Here is an 18,867-nt window from a genome sequence, read left to right as displayed (position 1 = left end):
GGAACTACTATTCCCAGCATTCTGTTCTTCCGCCACCACAGGGCACAATGGATTGTGGGAGCTGTAGTTCTATTTTCCACGCTGTGCCTAGAGGACTTTTGCTAGGCGGGTGGGTGGGGAGAAATGTAAATGCAAAAATCCATCCTTGCATGAATAAGGGAGATTGTCGGTCTGTTTCACGTGTTCTTTTACAGTAAGAAAAGATATCTCCATTGTTTTGGCGTTTTATAAAGACTGGCTTATCTTTGCAATACTCTGCTTTGGCGATGGCGCAATTCACTTTCAGGACCTTTCTACTTTTAAAAATATATATATTTATTTTTAATTTGTGTTTTATTGTTATGAAACTAATTTTAACTATTTTAGTTTACCCATTTATATAATTTCCTCCAAGGAGCTCAAGGTGGCTGAGATGGTTCTCTTCTTCCCTTCTTTAACCCGCACAACAACCCTGTGATGTAGGCTAGGTTGAGAAACAGTGGCTGGCCCACAGTCACCCAGTGACCTTTGTAGCTGAGTGACTTCGAGTCCCAAAAAAAGCTTATGGCATAATCCGTTTGTTCGCCTATTAAGATTCTACACCATTTTAATTTCCACACAGTCCCAGAGTGAAATTAACATGGCTCCCCAACCTGGCCGCCTGCTGCTCATCATATAGGAGCACACATTAATGGTTATTTTGATATTCATACTTTGTCCCCATGACTTTTGGGTGGGAACCCCTTTATACAAACAACTGGATCCGCTGCAGCTTGTTTCCTGTCCCATAAATGTGTATTGTTACCACAAATCTTAGTACTGTACTATGATGAACTCACTAATGGTGGGAATTATAGTTCTTTCTCTTCCCTCCCCTCTCCCTGCTTTAAAATTAAATGAATAAATAAAAGCAGCTGTTTTGTGTTTTACCCATTCTGATTGCAACCATTTTCAAGTTAAGGTCTTGCCCTATGTTATGGCCTGGTTAAGGTGAATGAGGGCTTTTGAAATGGAAATGGAAAATTGCACTAGTGTCTCTCATTTGCTTCATAATAGTCCATGTGTCTGAGGACAAAACACAGCTAACCATCCTTGCATATTGATTTAGCTGTTCCTCGGATGTCCTTTTATTCATTTTTATTTGGAAAATCGGATATCATATTGGTTCATGCGGGTGGCGAGGCGGGGAACCTTAAACATAAGATCTATGAAACAACCAACAGGAAGTGCCTGCAAAATGAATGCACGTAGAGTTTTAGCAGATTACTGGAATAACAGCTAAGAAAAAGCCTGTAACTCACCCCACACTCTGCAAATCCTGACATTACCCCCAACCCCAGCTGCTGAGTAGACAATAAGTGATGGCATTGTTTATAGGTTGTTTTTTTATGGGGTATTAAAAAACTAGCGTAGGCAGGTTTTCTCATGGAATGGAGTAAAATATTAAAGGGTTTGAACTGAGGCGACATCTGCACGCATAGGACCACAGAAGACTAATTGATTCATGAGCGTGTGAAAGAGAGATTCTTTGTTTCAATTTCTGTTGTGTTCCTATTTAAATATTTATTTCTCAAATGTAAATTATGCTGTACTCTAGCGGGATGGAGGATGGGGGGCGAGGAAAGAGAACCACCCACCCGATACCTCTTGAACTGCAGCTTACGCGTGCCCTTCTGGGGAAAGGAAAAGGATACCGTTTTATAAACAACTCAGTGCAGGGAGTGATAATATATATTCAGTGCTTTTTCCCCTAAAAAAAATGTTTAGGGGTACTCTCATTTTGACTCAAGAAAATCACCACTTTATGGTTCAAATCGGGGGAAATAAATACAGTAAAAGGACAAAGATTCACAAAACGTTTAGGGGTATGTGCCCCCTGCGACCCCCCCAGAAATAAAGCACTGTATATATTAAACTATACTCGCGACTATTTGTTGAACAATTTCTTTGACATGCCTGGACTGAATGTCTGCCTGCACAGATTTATGGAGAAACTGAAACGCTAGCAAAGATTAGCAACAAGAAGGGTGTGTGTGTGTGTGTGTGTGTGTGTGTGTGGTTCAACATAAGATCTCGCTGATCTTTATTTTCCAATGAAGAATGTTAATAGGTTTTGCAGTAATACTAATAAGGGGTTGATGCCTTTAAATGCAAAGGCTGGGAGTTGGGAGAGTGCGCAAATTCCAAGTGACTGGTTAAAATAACACACTGGAATTGGTTTATATTTTTACATTGTGATGAAAGCTTTTCATCTTGATTATGTGCAGACAGCAGATGTTATTTAACCCTAACCAAAGAACAGGGCTGTAGAGGGGAAATATTAATAGGAGAGCTCCTCAAATAAGGCTTTTTTGTGAATGTTTCCAGCAAATTAAGAATGACTACCCTCATCTACATTTTTGGGGACAGCTATGTGTCCCCATATGTGGGGCACACATAGGGGCTTAGTCATGCTGGCCACATGACCCGGAAGCTGTACACCGGCTCCCTCGGCCAATAAAGCGAGATGAGCGCCGCAACCCCAGAGTTGGCCACGACTGGACCTAATGGTCAGGGGTCCCTTTACCCTTTACCTTTATGTGTGCCCATATTGCAGGAGGAAAAGCTCTTGCAAGGTTGACCAAATAAGAAGGCGGTTTGGTAGGATGTGTGGGAGAGAAATTGTTTGATTGGCATTAGAATGTGAACGCCTTCAAAATTCACACCTCCACATTTTGAAATGAACTTCTCCAACCAAAGAATGTACACAAATTAGGCATATATTAGGGGGCAGTATACACAAAAATGCAAATATCAGTGAAAATAACATGGGGAAAAAGCATTGTATTAGGGGAAATTACTTGCAACTAAATGTCTATTAAGCAAAATCACATAAACAAAGATGCAGAGAAATGAGCACTAAAATGACAACAACTTTTTAAGATGAGAAACTTTTTGGTCTTGTCCGCTCAATCTGCCAGAGTCTGTCTTCGCATGCAGGGGAAGTCCCTAACTCACTGAGGGTTTGAAACCCATCGACCACCCTCACCTGGTTTAGCCAGCCAGTGAATGCCGTTTCCCCAAGGTGTGGCTGCTGTCACACACTGAGAGTTTCTAGAAGCCACAGGTGAGAACTGAGAGCAGAGTGGGGACCATAGATGGAGAAACTCCCCCAGAAAGAGCATGATGTGTACCCTCACCAGAGAGTAAAGGTAAAGGGACCCCTGACCATTAGGTCCAGTCGTGGCCGACTCTGGGGTTGCGGCGCTCATCTCGCTTTATTGGCCGAGGGAGCCGGCATGTGGCCAGCATGACTAAGCCGCTTCTGGCGAACCAGAGCAGCGCACGGAAATGCCGTTTACCTTCCCGCCGAAGTGGTACCTATTTATCTACTTGCACTTTGACGTGCTTTCAAACTGCCGTCCCCTAACACACCATAGACTCCAAAAGGGACAGGATGATCCTCAGGGTCCCTTCCAACTATACAATTCTCTGATTCTATCATAGTGCCATTGGGACTGTGTTTAGCATCCGGCAGCAGAACCCACATTATATTTAGAATAGGCAGCATTTCATAGCAGAAAAAAGATAATATATTCTAAAAAGTAAAAATAATAAAACAAGCATCTGTAACCATGTATGTGGCTGGCCAGCCATGACCTAACTAAAAATTTTAAAAGGAAAAGTAGGAAGAAAGTATGTTGCAACAACCAGCACCTGCCCTATGGGGCCCCACCTTGCCTACACTGACCCAGCTGCTGCTATGGGGTCTGCTCACTGTCTTTTGCTCTCAGGATATCCACAAAGCCCTGCAAGGATCTTTGTATTAGATCCACGGGCCCTGATCTCTTGACAGTTGGTCACTGCTTGTTATTGTGAGCTGAAATGTGTCCCTATCTGTGTGAGCAAGTTAATTTCTACGCCAGAATAAATGAAACACATTTAATCTGATGCTAATAAATTGGTTATTGGATTTTCCATCTCTGAACTTCATGTGCAGGAAGCCATCAGAAATTGATCTGGAGAAGGTTAGAAAGGAATATCTTTAACAGGACTATAGCTACATTTTTGGAAGATGCATAATGTTGGTGCAAACAAATATATAAACAGAAGAGTTCTTGGATGCCAAGATCCAAATCTGGGGCAAGTACACTTTGGTGTGAAAGAACCCCAGCAGAGATTTATAACCAGAAAATATGCAGCAAAGTAAAGTGTGGAAATATAGGGTGTAAAACCTTAAAATGTGCCCTTTAAAGTGAATTTCAAAATGCCCCCTTAAAAAGGTTTCTTTCACCCTCTTCCCTCAGCATAGGAAAAGACCACACGTTTGGTAAGTTAAAAATGGATTACTTGCAAACTCTTCAAATGTCAGATTCATGTGATTCAGAAAAGTTTACACAGGCAGTAAAACGTAGCTTACTTACAAAGTGGTGAAAGTTCCTAAATTATTGGTATAGGAACTCAAGAGTGGACTGCAGTTGAGCTGGCTCAACCAGCTCAAACCTCTTCACATGCTGAGCTTCTCAGGTAGACTGGAAGAGAACAAAGACTTGATTGCCTCCCAAGGTGAGAGGAAGTGGACATAGCTAAGCCTGGCAGGGCAGCTTACTCTATGGTATTAACCCCTTCATGCATTAATTAGACTTATGTGTGTTGGTTATATGGAGCTGGTTATCCCACACATTGAAACCCCAGGGTAGCAAAACAGTAGGTTCTTTATTGGTTTGAGATATACAGTGACCTGTGGAAACTATGCCCCTTGATACAGTAATGGGGAGACCTTTATTTAAATCTCCAGTTATGGAGGCTGAAATCCTTTAAACGCTCACCTAGGAGTAAGCCCCGTTTACTGGGTCTTCTGTATAAGAAGCCATATATAGGGCTGCACTGTAAGTGACTTGGAACATTCACTGTTCATCAGCATTATCTATCTGACAGCTTATGCTATAGTAAATCTGTCAGTCTTTAAGGCGGCAATTCTTTTGTTGGTTTTGCTGCAACAAACTAACACAGCTACTGCTCTGGAAACTGACAACGTTGCTGTGTGGACCATGTATGCCACCTTGAACTTCTTAGCAGTAGAGTGGGATTTAAATGCAGTAAATACATAAATATCTATGAATTGGGATGGAAATAAGGAGCAGAAATTTATTGCTTAAGGCAGGACTGAGGAATGTCTTTGGGCTTAAGGTTTGCATTCCCTTATGAGCATCCTTCTAGGGCTCACCTGCTAGTGGTGCTGGTGGAGCCAGAGGCAAAGGTGAGCAGAGAATGGACAGGACTATGACCTTGGTACAGTTGGCTACATTCCAGCCACAAAGGTTTCTACACAGTCATCTCCAGGCAAGCAAGAGGCATTATGATGGTTAGAGTACATGTTCCAACCATGTGAAAGCTGGAAGGATGTTCAGCAGGATCAGTGAAGGACATGTCCTGAAAATGGGTATATCCTAGGTAGAGAGGCTTGGGGGCCAGAGAGAAAGACCTGGAGGGCCGCATTCAGCAGCTGGGCCTGAAGTTCCACATCCCTGACTTAGGATCAGGACAATAAGAAGAGCAATGAATTGCTCATGGGGGGGGGGGGGAGTCTTGTGGCCTCCTAAAAGACTAGCAAATTTTGTATGGTGTAAGCTTTTAATAGACTAGTGTTACCTATACATTTGATGAAATGGACTCCAACCCACAAAACCTTATGCCACAGTAGATGTGTTGCTTTTCGAGGTGCTAAAGGACTCATTGTTCTTTTTATCCCTCTGGAAATAATTTCTCCAGAGAGTTTGCAACCCCAATAAAGACATCAAGGGCTTAGCTGCTTCAAGAAGAGTGTTTTTGTTTTTTAAAGCCACTACACTGGGGAGCCTACGAAACCTCCCCTCCTCTCGCAGTGGCAGCATTTGTTAGCTGCTTCAGCAGAATTCCAGCACTGCCGTGTCACTTTTCCCAGGCTCTCCCCTGATGGGAAGGAGCGGGGTGAAGGGCACAAGTAGTTAACTGCAGCAGTGGGTGGAGTAGGAAAATGCTTTTCCTCTTTGTGGCTATCAGATTGAGCTAACTTTAGCATGTGTTTACGATCCTCCAACGGTGCCTGGGGTTTTAGATGGGAGGAGGGGGCTTGGGGGTCTGTGAGTTGCCCCCCCTCCCTGTTTCCCAATAAATAACGCTTTTGAGCCTGAGAGCCCAGGCTGGCACTGGGAAGACAGGAATGGAATGGGGCCTTGCAGTGAAAATAACGAATGTGTTTGGCGTCACCAGACCACAAGAGGAGTGGAATCTCAACAAGGCGGACGACTTGCCAACCCTTGCCACCAAGTTTGCCCTTGTCTTCTGTAATTTTCCAAAAGGACCTTCACTGAAAGAATGCCGTGGTACTGCTTTCTTTTTAAAGAGCCCCTGTTTTCATTTCCCCCTGCCTTCTTTAGGAAACCTCGCAGTCAGTGCAGGATAATGGCTGCATAATGGGTTCAGGTGCAGAAGTCAGGTGATGGAGGAATCAGATTGAGAACAGTAGAGGTCAAGTGATGACTCCAGGGGTGGGAACCTTTTTCAGCCTGAGGCAGGGGCACGCAGCCAAAGACGGCATCTTCTCAAAGTCAGGTAAACTCGCCTGGCTTTGGGACGGAAAGGTATTTATAATTGTCTAAGAGAGCACCTCATGGCCTGTGCTTGCCGGATCTCCACAATGAGCCAGCTCCACAAAACAGGTGCCAAAAAGGTTACTCCTTTGAACAGCAATGAGGGGTGTGGGTGGCGCTGTGGGTTAAACCACAGAGCATAGGACTTGACGATCAGAAGGTCGGCGGTTCAAATCCCCGCGACAGGGTGAGCTCCCGTTGCTCGGTCCGTGCTCCTGCCAACCTAGCAGTTCAAAAGCACGTCAAAGTGCAAGTAGCTAAATAGGTACCGCTCCGGTGGAAAGGTAAACAGTGTTTCTGTGCGTTGCTCTGGTTCGCCAGAGTCATGCTAGCCACATGCCAGCTCCCTCAGCCAATAAAGCAAGATGTGCGCCACAACCCCAGAGTCGGTCACGACTGGACCTAATGGCCAAGGGTCCCTTTACCTTTGAACAGCAAGCAACGTAACTTCCGTAGGTTGCAGTATAGTCAGGAGAGTCCCACCTTTAGATTGTAGTTAACTAATACACATTAGTAGGGTACAGCCAGAGAAGGGAACAGCAGGGATTTCAGGCCAGAATTTCATACTATATGTCACCAGTCAGAACTTTCCTGATGCAGTACATGATACAGGATAACCTATAGGCTACAACAGTTTGCTTTATATCCCTCAGACTGCGTAACCTGAGAGGAGCCTTAGGCTGTCTCTGCTTTCAGACTAGACTGCTTTCAGACACGGATTGATCTGCATAAACTTATACACTTAATAAAACTTAAAGCTTAATTTGGCAACAAGTCTCCCCATATTGTGACTCATTTTTGACCCAAGCCACATTTTATACCACCTTAACTGGATCCTGCCATTCAGACGTTCCGAAACGCAGTGTTGTGGGAGATTTCTTGAGTAGAGAACCAATCAACCAGAATTTTCAACAATATGTCAGGGGCACAGAGAACAGCCTTAAGGAATCTGTCACAGGATGAGTCAATTGTTATCAAACCAGCCAATAAAGGAGGAGCTGTTGTAATTTTAATTATCACAGACTATGATTTTGAAATACAACGACAACTTTCTGATACCACATATTACACATATTACCCCCATTACATGAGACCCTACTAACAGGATCACCAGACTTATTAAACAGGTTATGTAGGAAGGTTTGGCTTTGAATTACATTACATCCACAGAGGATGGTTATTTGATTAACCAATCTCCTAGAATACCTTGTTTCTACATTTTACCTAAGATTCATAAGGCAGAATTTTCCCCATCTGGAAGACCTTTTGATTCCGGTAGCAATTCCATTCTGGAACCTTTGGCTAAATTTTTAGATTCGTTTTTGTCATACCCAAGATTCCATAATACACTAGGGACTCCATGGATTTTGTTCCACAAATTGAATCGGTGGTGATTCCTTCCAATTCTTTCCTCGTGCCTCTGGATGTTAAATCTTTATATACCTCTGTACTTCATGAGGAAGCCTGCACCTGTGTATCTGACTCTCTAGGACGACATACCTATCAAATCCTCCAGAACATTTTCTTGTGGACCTATTAGACATAGCTTTAGAGAACAATTTCTTTAGATCTAGAGATCTATTGTCAAGTGAAAGGTATTGCCATGGCTCCTTCCATAGCCAATTTATTTATGGCTGATTTTGAGCAGCGCTTTGTTTACGATCCTAATAATCCTTTTGCTTCACATCTGGTTTTCTATAAAGGTTCATTGATGATATCTTTCTGATTTTTAAAAATGCCAAGAGATTTCCTGACTTTTTATTTTGGATTAATCAACTATCCCCCTCATTTGTGTTTTCTGCCAATACTAGTCATTCATCAGTACCATTTTTGGTTACTTTAGTTATATGGACCACAATGAATTTTTTATCTGTTCCCCAATATAAAAAAGGATACCGACTGTAACACTTTGTTACATTTTAAATCGCATCACCCATACAATCTTAAACATAACCTACCTTTGGGCCCATTTTTGTGTAGGAAAATGAATTCCTCTACTTTGGACACATACCAACAAGCAGCAGGTGAGCTAGAGATTGTCCTGGGAAATAGAGGATATCCCTGGCATATGATTCATAAAGCCCAGGTGAAAGCAGATGCATGTGTCAGGTGGGACCTTCTTGTACCCAGAAGTAAAATACCACAAAAATGTATTACCTGTTCTTTTGAGTTTACCCCACAGACGATGGAGGTAAGACAAATCATAAACAGATACTGGGGCATTGTATCTCACATTGCAGGTTGTGATCTCCCTCCCTTGATAGGATTCCGTAAAACCCGCAATTTAAAAGATTTTCCGGTTCATGGTGGTTTTAAAAGACCACGGAAAATTTCTCATCTACCAGTTGGACAGTGTGGAGGCTGTTTAGCTTGAAACCAAGCTACTGAAACTGCCTCTTATCATGTCCCTAACAGATCCACGATTCTGAAATCGAATGGGTTCACTAACTGTGCCACCAGAAATGTGATTTATTTAACTGAACGCACTTGTCAGTTGATATACATTGGTGCCACCACCCGCCCTGTTAAGATTCGTATTTTAGAACACGGATACCGCATTAGAGGCAAAATCAGAGAGGCTCCACTGGTTGAACACTTAATTGAACAAAACCACACTTGTGATGACTTTCACTTTTTTTGTTGTAAAGAACATATATTCAACTCACTTCACGGGTGTTAATGTGTCCAGATTACTTTCCCAGATGGAGTCCAAGTATATTTATAAGCTCAATGCACTAGTTCCACATGGATTTTAAATTCAACATTAGAGTTTGCAGGATTCATGTAATTACATGCAGGTGTGTTTGTGGACTTTTCTGCCGCTATGTCTTTAAATTTGTGAACCCTACCCATGTTTCCTAAGGAGGTGTAACAAAATGAAGGACATTGTCCTCTTTCTATGCTCCTCCCGATGGAAACATGAAGATGGGGACAGGTAAGTTTCTATAGAGATTTTTTTATCAGTGAGACTGGGGACATTAACTATGTATGTGCGAATAGACTAGTTATTGTCTCACCTTTATTCTTGTAGATATAGCCCTGCTTTAAGTTGTCTTCTCTTGTATATTATTTACTACAAAGGTATGTCTTAATTATGCATTCTCAATGTATTTTTAATTTGAATTTCCCCTATTCTATTTGTTAATTCAGTGCAATTCTGTCACAATTGATTTTTGATAGCTCGATGACTAAGCTCTTTAGCAACGAAACATCTGCTTACCGGAACAACATGCCAGCACTGAACCACTGGTATATCACAAGTGGACTCTTTACAGTGGTGCCTCGCAAGACGAAAAGAATCTGTTCTGTGATTCTCTTCGTCTAGCGGTTTTTTCGTCTTGCGAAGCAAGCCCATTGGCGGATTAGCGGATTAGCGCTATTAGCGGCTTTTAGCGGCTTATCTGCTGATCGGATCAGCTGATAAGCGGCTTAGCGGCTTAGAAAAAGGGGGGAGGGGGAAAAACCCGCAGGAACTCGCAAGGCTTTGTCGTCTTGCGAAGCAAGCCCATAGGAAATTTGTTTTGCGGAGCACCTCCAAAACGGAAAACCCTTTCATCTAGCGGGTTTTCCGTCTTGCGAGGCATTCGTCTTGCGGGGCACCACTATATTTACTGCGTTTGCAATTGTTTAAGATAAAACCTATTTGGGAAAGAAACTACTTTTGCCATTTTTATGGGCGCTTATTTTTTGTTTACAGATAGTTGTCTTGGTGGTATTATTTCGCTTCGATTGCTTCCAGGCTACACTGCTTTCTTAATAGTTGTTCCTCTCCATAGTACACCCCGAGTTATTACCTATGTGTTTGTTTTTATGATAATTATATTTGCCATTCCACCCATACAGGTCTCCAAAGCAGCTCCTGTCCACTGAAGGCTCCTCCAAGCATGGCTGCTGGCTCTCATCTGGTATCCTACTCAATCCCACACAGTGCCACACCCAGGAAACCTGTCAGCAGGTGGCAGTTAAAGGGATATCATTTCTCCTCCTTGGGCCACGGATCTAAGCCTCGCTCATGGTTGCTCTCTCGGCCCATTCTCAAGCATAGGGGTGGGTGGAGAAGCTGTGGCCCTCCAGATGTTGTTGGACTCCAACTTCCATCAGCCTCAGCCACCACAGCCCATGGCCATGGATTGTGGGAGTTGTAGTTCAACAACATCCAAGGGCCACAGGTTCCCCATGCCTGCTCTAGCAGAACCATGCAGCAGAAAAGGTGGGCGGGGGGGGGGAGGGATGCATCAATTTCAATTTCTCTCAGATTCTCATTCCTCGCGTCTTGAATTTAGTTCTCACATTTCCACATCACTTTGCATTTAATAAGAAAATCCTCATGAAATTTTGTCAGTGTTGTAGTGCCCAATATACGAAACTTTGCAAAACCATTTCGCCTAATGTAATGCGTTTTTGTATGTCCTTTTTATCGTATGTAATGTTCACTAATGTATGCATTTTCATGCACACTTTACACTAATGTATGCATTTTTGTGCACATTCCTTAGCTGGAGAACCGCACTGCAGCACTTGGAGCAGTTCAAATTTCAAAGGTTGTGTTCCAGTTTCCATATTGTCTTCGACTGTATGAATTTGCAAACTGAATCAAATCTCTCCTCCATCCCCAGTTCTTAGCCTGGGGATTCCAGGTGTTTCTACTTGTTCTTAAAGCTGTGACAGGACCAGTATAAATAGCCCATACCTGAAAATGGCCACCAATAAAATTTGACAGCATCTGACAGTTTACAGAAGTGAAAAAAGCATCCTTTTCTCAATACCTACTTGCAGCCTTGCTGTTGGCAGCCTGAAATCCCTACTTGGGCTGCATCAGTGAAAATCAAGCTTTAAGAGCATTTTGGAAGTAGCTGAGGACTTCTGTCCTGCACCCAAAACCTCTTCAGTTGTTGTGGTACAAGAAAGGGCTTCTACTACTGCAGTCAAAGCCCTAATTGGTTCAGACTGACTATTTCACAAGATCAAAGAGCACCTGCATCATCACTATTGTTTAATTTATATACCACTTTTCCACAGCAGCAGCAGCAGCAGCAACAAAATACCTGAAGTGGTTTACAGCACATAAATACTGAACAACAGCAAACAGCAGCACCTAGCAGATATGCTATGCGCGTTTCAACCCATTATCTATTAATTTCAGTAATTCTTTCATGTGTCCATTTCCAGAAGGGGACGGCTATCTTGATTCATGCTTTGATGGCTCATGCATGGTCAAATAACACAGGTGTTAAGGGAATAATATAGTTTTTCTTGCTGTTTATCCAAATAGCTACAAACCATTTTCCACTTCAACATTGAGAAGACAGACACTGGAAATTACAGAAGCCAACGGTATCATTGGTGAGTAACTTTGTTCTGGAAAGGCTTAATGCTAGCACCGGTTGTTTGCATATAGAATACTCCTATTAGCAAAGACGTAATTGGACTCTGTGGGCTTATTTTGTTAAGGCACACCAATGAAGTCCTGTGGAATAACACTCAGACTTGACGTAGCATCATTTTTTTATTATCCTTTCCATCCATGACTCACCTCTTTTAGCTGTTTGGCTGAAGCACCTATCAAGGGAGCACCATGTGTCACATACTGGTGACATGGTGGGACGTCCACCAAATACTGTAGTCACACACCCCTCTGACTAGACCACACTCCCTCTGTTTCGCCCCCTCCTTGAGTGCTTTTGCCTGGTTGTTACTGTGAAAAGGTGTTAGACAATGCAAGCATTATCTTGTAGCTTGCCTTAATGGAGATTGGCGTGTGTCTGCGTGTACAGGGTATAGATGCCCAGCTTTTGCATGGCTGAAATGCAGCCCACTGCACAAAGCTAAGAGTCACACCCATTGCTGCACCCACTTTTGCCTCTGACCCCACCCACCATTTACATGGGCGGGGGCAAGGTTATGCACCAGGGAATGCTGCCCTCTGGCCAAAAAGGGTTTCCTGTCTCTGCAATAGTTCCTCAGCTGGTGTAATTTGAGTATGGGATTGCTCTGATAATGTGCTTAATTGAATGGCCTTACATAACCATCAAGTATTAGTTTTTAGTGAAATGTTTTGACGTCTCTTTGTTTGACAGTTTCTGGCTGATGGAATAGCTTTAGAAGATAAGCAAGGAGCTCACCCAGAGTTTACAGGGCACTTTCTCACTTGTATTTTTAGTTCCTGCCTAATGTGATTGTATTTATATTTTCTTTGCAGGCCTATAATCAGTTTCTATCCATAACTGCAAATCAAGAGATTACGAGCTGCCAGAGAAAGAAAGGAATTGTTCCTCTCACCATAACTGAGCTAAAAACAGATCGCGATACTTGCCTCTTCCCGTCTCTTTTTGCACATGCAAACTCTGTAAATCTAAAACGTTTCAAACAATTAAAAGTTGGTTTTGCCCACGTGTGCTTAAATGTTTCGTATTTAAAACATTATATCAAAATGCTTAACTTTTAAAACCCTAGCAAGTTCAAGGAGCTCTGGTTTTGTTTTTGGACCAGAAGGCTCCCCCCACCCCAAAGAGTGAGTGCAGTTAGATATGTTTCTATTTCAAATGTTGCTTCCACACTATAGGGCTTATTTTCTGCTGACATGTACTTCTGCAATCCCCTAGTAGTGGGATTAATACTGTGGTTCCACAAAGCAGTATATTCTCCGCAAAAATTCAGCAATGTCCACCCCCCTTCAGCATCCTACAATAGGTTTACTCAGAACCAAGTCTCATTTATCAAAGTTCCTCTTTCTGCCTACACACACACATACGCACACAAAGTGAAAATGCACTTAATTCTAAATCTTACAGTCACATGTTAATATTAAGTAGGAAAATGAATCCATTTTGTAGTGAGCTGTGGCTGATAAGAAATGACCACGCAGCGACCATTTTAAGCGTGTCCCATTGATCACCAATGTGTGGGTCCTTTTGGACCCAGAAGAGGGTGGAATGGGGGGCAGGATGGAGTGGGGCAGAATGGGGCAGGGCACACTTATGCACACTCCAGCAATGCATAAAAAACTAAGGAGAAAGCAAAGCAAGAGGGCTTCTTCCTGCAATACCTTTGTACACAGAAAGCAACTAAAGAATAAGAATATGACTATACTATTGTTGAAACTAGCACTGAGGGAGCCTTGCCAGTTAGCTCAGCTTGTGCGTGGTGCTGATAATGCCAAGGTCACAGGTTTGATTCCCCTGTATGAGTGCATATTCCTGCATTGCTGGAGGTTAGATTAGATGATTCATGGAGTCTCTTCCAAAACTATGAATGTGGTGGTCCTTGTATTTGTTTAGTTGTTTAGTCGTGTCCGACTCTTTGTGACCCCATGGACCAGAGCACACCAGGCACTTCTGTCTTCTACTGCCTCCCGCAGTTTGGTCAAACTCATGCTGGTAGCTTCGAGAACACTATCCAACCATCTCGTCCTCTGTCATCCCCTTCTCCTTGTGCCCTCCATCTTTCCCAACATCAGGGTCTTTTTCAGGGAGTCCTCTCTTCTCATGAGGTGGCCAAAGTATTGGAGCCTCAGCTTCAGGATCTGTCCTTCCAGTGAGCACTCAGGGCTGATTTCCTTAAGAATGGATAGGTTTGATCTTCTTGCAGTCCATGGGACTCTCAAGAGTCTCCTCCAGCACCATAATTCAAAAGCATCAATTCTTCGGTGATCAGCCTTCTTTATGGTCCAGCTCTCACTTCCATACATCACTACTGGGAAAACCATAGTGGTGGTCCTACTAAATATTATATAAACTCAAAGACAGAAATTTCACAAATTGGAGATATTTATGGAAAACATATAGAGGGGAGGAAAAGGATGTCAAGAAAAGAGAGTACTGAAAACTCTGCCAAAGATGATGGTATTGTGCCTGCCTTGAATTACTGTGACCTTGCTAACTGGCTCAACTATTGCCATGATAATTTGTGACAGCTTATCATACAACATAGACCACAACGGGTTGTATCACATTATTTTCCAAAAGACTCAAAACACAGAAGATTTCCTCCTATGCACTACAAGAAAAGACTAGAAAATGGTGACAAATTGTGCCATCAATGGTTGATATATTCAACCTGAAAAGATGTGGGGGGGAATGTCTGTTGGCGCATCAACCCTACAAGAAACAGGTTCAAAAGAATGGGAAAACGTTGGAGCGATTCTGTCTTCACATGAGAGGAATACTGACCATTTAGAAAACTATCAGACCTGAAGAGAATTGATAATAACCAGCAGAAAATTAGGCAAGGATGACAACACTGGCAACAAATCTTGGAACGCTTGATTGCTTTCGTCAAAGTTCTTGGCATGCAAAACTTGACATTCTGTGGTACAACTGAAAAGTTGCACAGTGCTAGCAATGGAATTTTTAAATTTTTTTTAAAAGTTTATAGAGTATCTAATCCTTTTTGATCCTATCATGAATGAACATTTGAGTTAGAGCTCAAGAAACAATGTTTTACTACCTAGGGAAAGATATCCAAAATGAACTTATACAGCTTCTAGCATGTGCTACAAAGCAGAAAATTTTAGCACATTCAAACTCAGCCAAATATGACTCAGTTATTCTGTAATGCACACCTGATGCTAATCATATTGAACAAATGACAAATGTTGATGTAATCAAATAATCAGATAATGAGCCATCATAAGAGAACATTTCTTGGGATTTGTTCCACTAAAGGATGTCTACAGGTGTCTTTATGACAGAATCTCTTATTGGACAGCTTGACCAAATGGTCAAAGTTATGATAATGAAAGTAGCATCAAAGGCAAAGAAAATGACACATGAGAGTGTCCTGGGCATAAACCCACACACTTTTTGTGCCCTGTAATGCACTCTAAACTTTGTAGTCAATGATGCTGCTAAGCCTTGTCTGGAAGCTACTAGTTTCTTCAGTTTGGTTCAACAGATCTATAATTATTTATCTGCAGTGACTCAGTGTTGGAAATTCTAACAAGTCATATATCAGACTTAGGCATAGCTGTTAAGCCATTGAGTGAAACAAGATGGCAGTGTCAGACTGATGCTTTGAAAGAACCGATATACCATCGTGGTAGTATATATAATGCTTTAATAGATCTTTGAAGATGTAAGCCTAAAAGGTTTATCTGGAAATGCTTTCAGAAATGAAACTAAGGTGTTTGCTGATACAATTTATTGGTTCAAATTTGTAGTATCCCTTGTTACATCATGGTACAATATCCTTTTTGGAGTCAAATTCGCCAGCAAGCTACTACAAAATAAGGAAGCTGATTTAAATTCAGCTACAAACCAATCACAAGTCACCAAGAATTACTTTGCACCACAAGATCCAAAGCAGAAATTCAAATGAGGTTTCTTCTATGCTGTCTTACACATGGCCATGCAATCTATTGGAGAAAGATTCCAACAGCTACAACGATATAATTCCCTTCTGGCTTCTTGTATGATATATACAGTATCAACAAAAAGTCTACTGAAAATGTACTTAAGGCCTGCAAAATTTTTTTTTTTTGGGGGGGGGGGGGGAATCACTGATGCACAATGTAAACACAGCCATTGATGCTGAAGATCTGTGCTGTAAACTTATAGCAGTAGCTCGAAGACTTCCAATGTCTACGCTGCCACAAGGAGTACTTCTCTTCATACTACAACAAAAACTCCTGGATAATGTGCCTAATGTTTCTGTTGCTCTGGAACCTTCTTACACTTTGCCAGTGACAAGTGGTGAATGCAGTTTCTCAAAGCTCAAACTTGTAAAACTTACATACGCTCAACAATGTTAGAAAAGACACTAGTTGGCTTGGCAAGTATTTCAATTGAACATGCCCAAACATCAGCACTTGACCTGAAGGAATCGGTGACAAAATCTGCAAAGGAAAAGGCACAAAAATTGCAATTTGGTGCGCCTGAAATTGAAACTTTTAAGAGACTTAAATATTAACATCACAATTCACAATATTATTCCAAATGATTTGTGCGCTAGAACATTTTATTTTGTATTTGAGAAAGGTATCAAAAATGCTTATTCTTGCAATTTAAAGTAACTTTAGCAGTTTCAAGTTTTGTGCTTTTCATTTTTCCCCCTACATCTTTTTTTGAAAATCAAAGTTAGCAATTTCAGGGGAGGGTGTTCGGGAGTGCAAGTAGTTAGGCTTGTCTAGGGCGCAAAAAAGCCTGGCACCAGGCAAGACAGTGTCAAAATGATTCTTCAACATCAATTTTGTTGGATTGGTCATGTGGTTCGGATGCCTGATTATCATCTTCCAAAACAACTACTCTATTCCTAACTGAAGAATGGAAAGCGAAATACTGGTGGACAACAAAAGAGGTTTAAAGACGGTCTCAAGGCAAATATTAAAAAATGCAGTATAAGCATGGAAAACTGGGAAACACTGGCCTGTGAGCACTTTAATTGGAGAATAGCCTTTACCAAAGGCGTCATGGACTTTGAAGAAATGAACTCAGAAAGGGAAAAATGAGCCAAGAGGAAGGCACGTTTGGCAAACCCACATCTTGATCAACTCCTGCCCGGAAACCTATGTCCCCACTGTGGAACAATGTGCGGATCCAGAATTGACCTCCACAGTCACTTATGGACACACCATTAAGACCATGTTTGTGGAAGACAATCTTGTTCCAATATGAGTGATTGCCGAAGAAGAAGAAGAAGAAGAAGAAGAAGTGTAGTGTTTACTTACACAGTGCTATCAGCATGCAGGCCGCTTCCTACTCTGCAGTGGCTGGTAGGGTAGAAGGTAAAGAGGCCATCAGTAGTTGGAGCCAGATTCAACAATGAGCACTGCTAAGTTATGCAAGAACAATGCTGGCGATCAGTAGGAAAGCAGGCAGAGGTTGGTGGCAACTCAACAAATTGGCAACTCAACAAACTAGTCACTTGCGCATCTCTAAAAAAAGAGGGCAAAAGACAGCACAGATTGGCATAATAATTACTACTATTTAATAGGAATGCATCTTACCATATGGGAGGAAAGACTGTTACCAGGTGACTTGTGTACCTGCCTGCTCAGTCTTCTCTGCTGCTGCTGGTCACACCTTCAATGGCCCTGCTGTCCCTTCTTGTGGTTTTTTTTTTTACCTTTACATGGGTCTTGGACTGCACAATCCTTCAAGAGCGTCCAGATTTGGACTGGAGAGCCCCACTGTAATGTAGGACTCATGCTGACCACCCTGCTTATCACACAGGAAAGTTTCTTCTTCACACCCTGCTGACACTCCCTTCTCCATCCTGTTGGCGCACTTGGCAGTGTGTTCCCTAAAGCTGCATTTACCGTCATTTGGCCAATGATTAAAAGTTAGACCCGGCAGATTGTGAAGCTTTAATGTATGTTGTGTGTCTGGACTCAAAACGCATAGTACAGCTAGTTTCTGGTCAGCTAAAAGCTTTATAGATCTGAGCTGACTTAATTAGGCCACAATGCATGAACTTGAGTCATTACAGCTTGCTTTGCTTTGACACAAACATACATAAGGCCTTTCCATAGGACAAGGGAGAGCAGAATTTGCATGCCCACCTTTGACAACAAAGCACTGTTTGAAGTAAGGGCCTGTTGCCGAGCAGAGAGACATAAAACAAATGGACACAACCATATAACCTTTTCCTCTCTCTGCGCCCCTCCCAGTAGTCTCATTACTGTAAATAATGCTGCTCCTTATTGGAAAAGGCAGTTAAATGTGGGATGAATTCTGATAGGCGGCCATGCAGATCTGCTGCCAAAATGAGGCAAATTACCTTGAGCTAGTGCAGCTCCCTTTCTTTCTTCTTTCTTTGCCTTCAATAACAGCCTCCAAGAAATCACTCCGGTGGCTTCTACGAAGGAAAAGTGGAGCACGATGTGATACTCTCATCATGGAATCTTAATCAGCCTCCGTCAGGGATGGTTGTGTTTCATACTCCCCACTTCTCCAGCCATAGGACGTTCCAGAGGCAGCTTGACAAGGAAAAATTCGATCAGGAGGAGAAAGTACTGGGAGGTTTTGTAATATACTGCACAGATTGAGCAGGTGGGAAGCCGACAGACAGTATGGGCAGGTAGCGCTACCCACCTTGGCGCCTCCCCTCCATGCAAAGAACAGCAGCAGCTTTCAGATTCTTGAGGGTAAATTCTAGCCAGGTACAGCTCTGAAACATCGAGGTCGTTTTCTTTCAGGCAATATTCACACAGGGCAAAACTCTTTCGTTTCCCACTGCTTGCAGCCATAGCTCCATGGCAGACACTGAATTTGCCACCACAGGCTATAGTGGTGGCCACAAAAGAGGATTAGAAAAAAAAATCATGGAGGGTAAGACTATC

General features: G+C 42.4%; 1 long non-coding RNA gene across 1 annotated transcript; it reads right to left on the bottom strand.

Annotated features, from left to right (window-relative positions):
• Window positions 1–16,389: 16,389 nt before the first annotated feature.
• Window positions 16,390–18,500, bottom strand: LOC310687250. The gene is made up of 3 exons (XR_014516333.1): window positions 18,306–18,500; window positions 17,254–17,460; window positions 16,390–16,422 (listed from the first exon to the last, which is right to left on the bottom strand). It is a non-coding gene; the product is annotated as an uncharacterized lncRNA (long non-coding RNA).
• Window positions 18,501–18,867: the final 367 nt, after the last annotated feature.

Source organism: Podarcis liolepis (assembly GCF_965112155.1).
Source record: "Podarcis liolepis genome assembly, chromosome: 10".
Lineage (NCBI taxonomy): Eukaryota > Metazoa > Chordata > Lepidosauria > Squamata > Lacertidae > Podarcis > Podarcis liolepis.
Note: the sequence above shows the minus strand (reverse complement) of the source record. Positions and strands in the feature narration are given on the sequence as shown.